The following is a 7,360-nucleotide window of genomic DNA, read 5'->3' on the forward strand; positions in this document are numbered from 1 at the left end:
AGTCTGATGATGCAGGCGACCGTAAGGCCGAAGTACGCAAGAGTACCGCTAGGCCGCGCCTCCTTAGCTCAGTGGTAGAGCACTGGTGTAGGGAACCAGGGGTCGTAAGTTCCATCCTCAGAGGAGGAAGACGGATTTTGGAAATCAGTTTCGCGTCGTGGCCATATAGAAAACTGTATCTGTGATGACGAACAATTAGCGACAGGCGTTTTATGAAAAATTACTCTCAAATGGGATTAAGGCGAATGGCGCAGATAAAGCATTTGCCAAAGTGATACAGAATAATGTGGGACGAGGCCGTCTGAATTACATTTTATAGATGTATTTCTCACATATCTCAGAGCCTTTCGCAGTCGTCGTCGGAGTCGTCTTCGTCGTCGCCGTCGCCGCCGCCGCCTCTGCAGATGTAGCAAATGGCCATCGTAGCAAATGCGGCGAGGGACGCCCTGCCTTCGATTCCGAATGCACGAAGCGTGTGGTCTTGTTTCCCAGTCTATATTTGGTCGGTCTCGTAAGAGGTTGAATGTAACGAATGGGTGGGAAAGAGCAAGGGGCAGCGACTGTGTAGAACGAAAACACAAATCCTCAGGGGTGTGAGCGTTTCGAGATGAGTCGTATACATGTTATAGTTGGTCGTCAGTGACCGTGTGGCCTAATGGAAAAGGCGTCGGACTTCGGATCTGAAGATTACAGGTTCGAATGCTGTCACGCTCGTGTTTTTCCAGTTCTGAAAAAGAAACATACCCTTTTAATGTAGCAATTGAGCAGTACGTTACCGTCTGAGTGTTGCTGTTGACCATTTTTTGCTTGGAGATGCTCTTGAGCTTGAAACACACACAGCAAGACCGGTGTTAACTAGCGAAAAGGTCGGCAGAGTGCCGACACCGCGAGTTTTGACTGGCACTTGCACATCTAAAACAACGTCGAAAAGTAACTCGTTCGGCTTTTGAGTCACATCAAGTATGTGTGTTAATTTTGACGCCACTAGCTCTGCATGTTGTCATGCAATTTCTTTACCTCTCAGAAATGATTATGACATAAAAGTGAAGTACGTGACGAGTGTGACGTCAGGAAAACATTAGGCAGCAAGGAGAGATTCTGTATGGAACCATCCAACCCAAACGAGTACTGTGTGACGTGCTACCCGGCAGGTATTCACCGTGGTAGCCGGCTAGCTCAGTCGGTAGAGCGTCAGACTCTTAATCCCAGGGTCGTGGGTTCGAGCCACTTGCTGGGCGGAACGGAATTTTGTTCCGCTGCAGATGTAAATTACCGTTTTTCTGATTAACGAGATGTAATGGAAATAGCAACTTTAAACTTTGCCTACGTCTCTGTCAGTCGCAAGGAAACTGTATTTGAAGGTGAAGGTGATTTTGTAGACATGTGTGAAAGACATGTTCTGAAATGCGAGTGTGGTTGTTAGGAGAGCACATCGGTTACGTGTCAGATGTGTAGCCAAGCAGTAATGGGTCGCCATAGCTGCAAATATTAGCCGGTAATATGAAGTGTTGTCAGCTGAAGTCTTATGATGCAGAGGACCGTAAGGCCGAAGTGCGCAAGAGTAGCACTAGTCCGCTCCTCTTTAGCTCAGTGGTAGAGCACTGCTCTAATAAACCAGGGGTCGTAAGTTCCATCCTCACAGGAGAAAGATGAATTTTGGAAATCAGTTTCGCGTCGTGGCCGTATAGCAAACAGTATCTGTGATGACGAACTATTAACGACAGGCGTTTTTTTAAGAATTACTCTCAGATGTGATTAAGGCGAATGGCACAGATAAAGCATTTGCCAAAGCGGTACAGCATAAGGTGGGACGAGGCAGTCTGAATTACATTTTATAGATGTATTTCTCGCATATCTCAGAGCCTCTCGCGGTCGTCGTCGTCGTCGTCGTCGTCGTCGTCGTCGTCGTCGTCGCTGCCGCTTCTGCAGAAGTAGCAAATGGCCATCGTAGCAAATGCGGCGAGGGACGCCGTGCCTTCGATTCCGAATGAACAAAGTGTGTGGTCTTGTTTCCCAGTCTATATTTGGTCGGTCTCGTAAGAGGTTGAATGTAACGAACGGGTGGGAAAGAGCAAGGGGCAGCGGCTGTGTAGAACGAAACCACAAATCCTCAGGGTGTGAGCGTTTCGAGATGAGTCGTATACATGTAACTGTTGGTCGTCAGTGACCGTGTGGCCTAATGGAGAAGGCGTTGGACTTCGGATCTGAAGATTACAGGTTCGAATGCTGTCACTCTCGCGTTTTTCCAGTTCTGAAAAAGAAACATACCGTTTTAATGTAGCAATTGAGCAGTACGAAACCGTCTGAATGTTGCTGTTGACCATTTTTTGCTTGGAGATGCTCTTAAGCTTGAAGTCACACAACAAGACCTGTGTTAACTAGCGAAATGGTCGGCAGAGTGCCGACACCACGAGTTTTGACTGGCACTTGCACATCTAAAACAACGTCGGAAAGTAACTCGTTCGGCTTTTGAGTCACAAAAGGAATGTGTGTTAATTTGGCGCCACTAGCTCTGCGTGTTGTCATGCAATTTCTTTACCTCTCACAAATGATTATGACATAAAAGTGAAGTACGTGACGAGTGTGACGTTAGGAAAACATTAGGCAGCATGGAGAGATTCTGTATGGGACCACCCAACCCAAACGAGTACTGTGTGACTTACTACCAGGCAGGTATTAAGCGAGGCAGCCGGCTAGCTAAGTCGGTAGAGCGTGAGACTCTTAATCCCAGGTTTGTAGGTTCCAGCCCCACGCAGGGCGGAACGGAATTTTGTTCCGCTGCAGATATAAATTACCGTTTTTCTGATTACCGTGGTATAATGTAAATAGCAACTTTAAACTTTGCCTACGTCTCTGTCAGTCGCAAGGAAACTGTATTTGAAGGTGAAGGTGATTTTGTAGACATGTGTGAAAGACATGTTCTGAAATGCAAGTGTTGTTGTTTGGAGAGCACATCGGTTACGTGTCAGATGTGTAGCCAAGCAGTAATGGGTCACCATAGCTGCAAATATTAGCCGGTAATATGAAGTGTTGTCAGCTGAAGTCTGATGATGCAGAGGACCGTAATGCCGAAGTACGCAAGAGTAGCCCTAGGCCGCTCCTCTTTAGCTCAGTGGTAGAGCACTGCTCTAATAAACCAGGGGTCGTAAGTTCCATCCTCACAGGAGAAAGATGAATTTTGGAAATCAGTTTCTCGTCGTTGCCGTATAGAAAACATTATCTGTGATGACGAACAATTAGCGACAGGCGTTTTATGAAAAATTACTCTCAAATGGGATTAAGGCGAATGGCGCAGATAAAGCATTTGCCAAAGCGGTACAGCATAAGGTGGGACGAGGCCGTCTGAATTACATTTTATAGATGTATTTCTCACATATCTCAGAGCCTTTCGCAGTCGTCGTCGGAGTCGTCTTCGTCGTCGCCGTCGCCGCCGCCGCCGCCGCCGCCTCTGCAGATATAGCAAATGGCCATCGTAGCAAATGCGGCGAGGGACGCCCTGCCTTCGATTCCGAATGCACGAAGCGTGTGGTCTTGTTTCCCAGTCTATATTTGGTCGGTCTCGTAAGAGGTTGAATGTAACGAATGGGTGGGAAAGAGCAAGGGGCAGCGACTGTGTAGAACGAAAACACAAATCCTCAGGGGTGTGAGCGTTTCGAGATGAGTCGTATACATGTTATACTTGGTCGTCAGTGACCTTGTGGCCTAATGGAAAAGGCGTCGGACTTCGGATCTGAAGATTACAGGTTCGAATGCTGTCACGCTTGTGTTTTTCCAGTTCTGAAAAAGAAACATACCGTTTTAATGTAGCAATTGAGCAGTACGAAACCGTCTGAATGTTGCTGTTGACCATTTTTTGCTTGGAGATGCTCTTGAGCTTGAAACACACACAACATGATGGGTGTTAACTAGCGAAATGGTCGGCAGAGTGCCGACACCGCGAGTTTTACTGGCACTTGCACATCTAAAACAACGTCGGAAAGTAACTCGTTCGGCTTATGAGTCACAAAAATTATGTGTGTTAATTTTGACGCCACTAGCTCTGCATGTTGTCATGCAATTTCTTTACCTCTCAGAGATGATTATGACATAAAAGTGAAGTACGTGACGAGTGTGACGTCAGGTAAACATTAGGAAGCAAGGAGAGATTCTGTATGGGACCACCCAACCCAAACTGGTACTGTGTGACGCGCTACCCGGCAGGTATTCACGGAGGTAGCCGGCTAGCTCAGTCGGTAGAGCGTGAGACTCTTAATCCCAGGGTCGTGGGTTCGAGCCACACGCTGGGCGGAACGGAATTTTGTTCCGATGCACATGTAAATTACCGTTTTTCTGATTAACGAGATGAAATGGAAATAGCAACTTTAAACTTTGCCTACGTCTCTGTCAGTCGCAAGGAAACTGTATTTGAAGGTGAAGGTGATTTTGTAGACATGTGTGAAAGACATGTTCTGAAATGCAAGTGTTGTTGTTAGGAGAGCACATCTGTTACGTGTCAGATGTGTAGCCAACCAGTTATGGGTCGCCATAGCTGCAAATATTTGCCGGTAATATGAAGTGTTATCAGCTGAAGTGTGATGACGCAGAGGACCGTAAGGACGAAGTACCCAAAAATAGCGCTAGGCCGCGCCTCTTTAGCTCAGTGGTAGAGCACTGCTCTAATTAACCAGGGGTCGTAAGTTGCATCCTCACAGCACAAAGATGAATTTTGGAAATCAGTTGCGCGTCGTGGCCGTATAGCAAACAGTATCTGTGATGACGAACAATTAGCGACAGGCGTTTTTTTAAGAATTACTCTCAGATGTGATTAAGTCGAATGGCACAGATAAAGCATTTGCCAAAGCGGTACAGCATAAGGTGGGACGAGGCAGTCTGAATTACATTTTATAGATGTATTTCTCACATATCTCTGAGCCTCTCGCGGTCGTCGTCGTCGTCGTCGTCGTCGTCGTCGTCGTCGTCGTCGTCGCTTCTGCAGAAGTAGCAAATGGCCATCGTAGCAAATGCGGCGAGGGACGCCCTGCCTTCGATTCCGAATGCACAATGTGTGTGGTCTTTTTTCTCAGTCTATATTTGGTCTGTCTCTTAAGAGGTTGAATGTAACGAATGGGTGGGAAAGAGCAAGGGGCAGCGGCTGTGGAGAACGAAAACACAAATCCTCAGGGGTGTGAGCGTTTCGAGATAAGTCGTATACATTTATAGATGGTCGTCCGTGACCTTGTGGCCTAATGGATAAGGCGTCGGACTTCGGATCTGAAGATTACAGGTTCAAATGCTGTCACGCTCATGTTTTTGCAGTTCTGAAAAAGAAACATACCTTTTTAATGTAGCAATTGAGCAGTACGAAACCGTCTGACTGTTGCTGTTGACCATTTTTTGCTTGGAGATGCTCTTGAGCTTTAAACACACACAACAAGACCGGTGTTAACTAGCGAAATGGCTAGCAGAGTGCCGACACCACGAGTTTTGACTGGCACTTGCACATCTAAAACAACTTCGGAAAGTAACTCGTTCTGCTTTTGAGTCACATAAAGTATGTGTGTTAATTTTGACGCCACTAGCTCTGCATGTTGTCATGCAATTTCTTTACCTCTCACAAATGATTATGACATAAAAGTGAAGTACGTGACGAGTGTGACGTTAGGAAAACATTAGGCAGCATGGAGAGATTCTGTATGGGACCACCCAACCCAAACGAGCAAGGTGTGACTTACTACCAGGCAGGTATTAAGCGAGGCAGCCGGCTAGCTGAGTCGGTAGAGCGTGAGACTCTTAATCCCAGGATTGTAGGTTCCAGCCCCACGCAGGGCGAAACGGAATTTTGTTCCGCTGCAGATGTAAATTACCGTTTTTCTGATTACCGTGGTATAATGTAAATAGCAACTTTAAACTTTGCCTACGTCTCTGTCAGTCGCAAGCAAAATGTATTTGAAGGTGAAGGTGATTTTGTAGACATGTGTGAAAGACATGTTCTGAAATGCAAGTGTTGTTGTTTGGAGAGCACATCGGTTACGTGTCAGATGTGTAGCCAAGCAGTAATGGGTCGCCATAGCTGCAAATATTAGAAGCTAATATGAAGTGTTGTCAGCTGAAGTCTGATGATGCAGGCGACCGTAAGGCCGAAGTACGCAAGAGTACCGCTAGGCCGCGCCTCCTTAGCTCAGTGGTAGAGCACTGGTGTAGGGAACCAGGGGTCGTAAGTTTCATCCTCAGAGGAGGAAGACGGATTTTGGAAATCAGTTTCGCGTCGTGGCCATATAGAAAACAGTATCTGTGATGACGAACAATTAGCGACAGGCGTTTTATGAAAAATTACTCTCAAATGGGATTAAGGCGAATGGCGCAGATAAAGCATTTGCCAAAGTGATACAGAATAATGTGGGACGAGGCCGTCTGAATTACATTTTATAGATGTATTTCTCACATATCTCAGAGCCTTTCGCAGTCGTCGTCGGAGTCGTCTTCGTCGTCGCCGTCGCCGCCGCCGCCTCTGCAGATGTAGCAAATGGCCATCGTAGCAAATGCGGCGAGGGACGCCCTGCCTTCGATTCCGAATGCACGAAGCGTGTGGTCTTGTTTCCCAGTCTATATTTGGTCGGTCTCGTAAGAGGTTGAATGTAACGAATGGGTGGGAAAGAGCAAGGGGCAGCGACTGTGTAGAACGAAAACACAAATCCTCAGGGGTGTGAGCGTTTCGAGATGAGTCGTATACATGTTATAGTTGGTCGTCAGTGACCGTGTGGCCTAATGGAAAAGGCGTCGGACTTCGGATCTGAAGATTACAGGTTCGAATGCTGTCACGCTCGTGTTTTTCCAGTTCTGAAAAAGAAACATACCCTTTTAATGTAGCAATTGAGCAGTACGATACCGTCTGAGTGTTGCTGTTGACCATTTTTTGCTTGGAGATGCTCTTGAGCTTGAAACACACACAGCAAGACCGGTGTTAACTAGCGAAAAGGTCGGCAGAGTGCCGACACCGCGAGTTTTGACTGGCACTTGCACATCTAAAACAACGTCGAAAAGTAACTCGTTCGGCTTTTGAGTCACATCAAGTATGTGTGTTAATTTTGACGCCACTAGCTCTGCATGTTGTCATGCAATTTCTTTACCTCTCAGAAATGATTATGACATAAAAGTGAAGTACGTGACGAGTGTGACGTCAGGAAAACATTAGGCAGCAAGGAGAGATTCTGTATGGAACCACCCAACCCAAACGAGTACTGTGTGACGTGCTACCCGGCAGGTATTCACCGTGGTAGCCGGCTAGCTCAGTCGGTAGAGCGTCAGACTCTTAATCCCAGGGTCGTGGGTTCGAGCCACTTGCTGGGCGGAACGGAATTTTGTTCCGCTGCAGATGTAAATT

The 7,360-nt window shown here is 46.8% G+C and overlaps 1 non-coding gene across 1 annotated transcript; it reads left to right on the forward strand.

Annotated features, from left to right (window-relative positions):
• The first annotated feature begins 4,214 nt into the window (after positions 1–4,214).
• Trnak-cuu (transfer RNA lysine (anticodon CUU)) lies at positions 4,215–4,287 on the forward strand. The gene has a single exon. It is a non-coding gene; the product is annotated as a tRNA-Lys (tRNA).
• The last annotated feature ends 3,073 nt before the right edge of the window (positions 4,288–7,360 follow it).

The sequence above is a fragment of the Schistocerca gregaria genome, unplaced genomic scaffold, assembly GCF_023897955.1.
Source record: "Schistocerca gregaria isolate iqSchGreg1 unplaced genomic scaffold, iqSchGreg1.2 ptg000077l, whole genome shotgun sequence".
Lineage (NCBI taxonomy): Eukaryota > Metazoa > Arthropoda > Insecta > Orthoptera > Acrididae > Schistocerca > Schistocerca gregaria.